This window comes from Siphateles boraxobius, unplaced genomic scaffold (genome assembly GCF_051911475.1).
Source record: "Siphateles boraxobius isolate OS27281-9 unplaced genomic scaffold, OSU_SipBor_1 66, whole genome shotgun sequence".
Classification (NCBI taxonomy): Eukaryota; Metazoa; Chordata; class Actinopteri; order Cypriniformes; family Leuciscidae; genus Siphateles; species Siphateles boraxobius.
This window is the reverse complement of record NW_027509193.1, coordinates 11,684,582-11,686,065: the sequence shown is the minus strand read 5'-3', so window position 1 is coordinate 11,686,065 and position 1,484 is coordinate 11,684,582.

The window sequence follows — 1,484 nt, the reverse complement described above, 5'->3', positions numbered from 1 at the left end:
GGGAGTGACTCTTGAAGGACTTGCACCACATCATCTCCCAGAATCTGGCAGTAAGTTTTGGGAGTTCATTTTTAAAAATGAACTCCCAAAACTTACTGCCAGGTTCTGGAAGATGAATTCTTTATGTATTTTTCTACACTACAGCTTGTGCTTCTTATTAAGTGGGGGTAATTTTTTTTAGGATTCTTTACCTCTCTTTTTTGGCTTATTTTATCTGTAAAAGAAAACGTGCCTAATAATAATAATGCATAATCAGGCATAATCCCTGAATATAAGGCGTTTGTCATTTCCAGCCTTCCTGAACAATTATATATCACTTATAAATGATTAAATACAAAATGAATAGTAGTAATTAAGATGAATGTGGTTTGGAATTGGTAAAAATGTGCATGAAAAAAATTGTAATTATATGCTTACATTTAAATTACAGTTAAACACATTATTATTTCTCAGAGTTTTACTACAAAACATACAAAATAAACTAAATGTAGAGCAAACTTTTAGAGCTGTAAACACAGTTTAGCTAAAATTAAAGACATTTAAGTCAGTATGACGTCAGTGGATCCGAACGAGCGAGAAGAAAGATTGTTCTCCGATTTTGATTGTGTAATTGTACTTTTCAGCTTCAGAGAGATGGTAGTTTGTTTATCTCAAGTAATAACATACAAGGTTTTTCAATAAATCCCAATTCTGTTATTTTTGTGTTTTTTTAAGCGGATCCAAATGCCTGATTTATAATATACCTAATTCTTTTTCTATGTAGATTTTATATTCATAAATGTAAATGTTCGAATTGTAAACCTATCTTTTTGGTATTCTTACAAGAGATAAAACATTATTTACATTAAATTTCACTCAAGCTTAACAAAAAAAGCCCAGAAAATGTACAATTAGCATGGCCTACAAACGTTATACTGTATTCAATATGTAACTTTTATTAAGTTATGTAATGCCCTGTTCTTTCCTTTCCTTTTTTGTTTTAGTTAGTGTCTGTTTCTGCTTTGAGCTATGGTATTGGTTGTTCATATTTTCTTTATTCTCTCTATTGGTGTTGTTTTTAATTATTGTTATGTTCTAATTTTGTTGTACCATAGTGTAAACTGGATGTTCAAATATAGCATAAAAAAGATAGTTCTCCGCTTGGCTACAGAGGAGCGGGCTGCTCCCCCAACTCTTTTGCACTGCTGTCTACATCTTGTACATAGCCTCGGCCAGAAAAATGTGCGCTTTGGTGGGAATTTTTTTACAGCACATTTAACATAAACTAATGAGAATTAATAGTAAGTTAAAAGTTAATTAAAAGTAGATCAAGAGTCACTGGCCTGGTACTTGAAGACTAAGACATATTTTAGGTAATTTTCATTGAACCATTGTGTGCAATGATCACTTTCTCTCACACAAAATTACACACGCCAAGCAGGTGACAGAGCATTTGTTTCAGTATAAAAGGAGGTCAAAGCATGAAGAAAGCATTAGCACAGCAG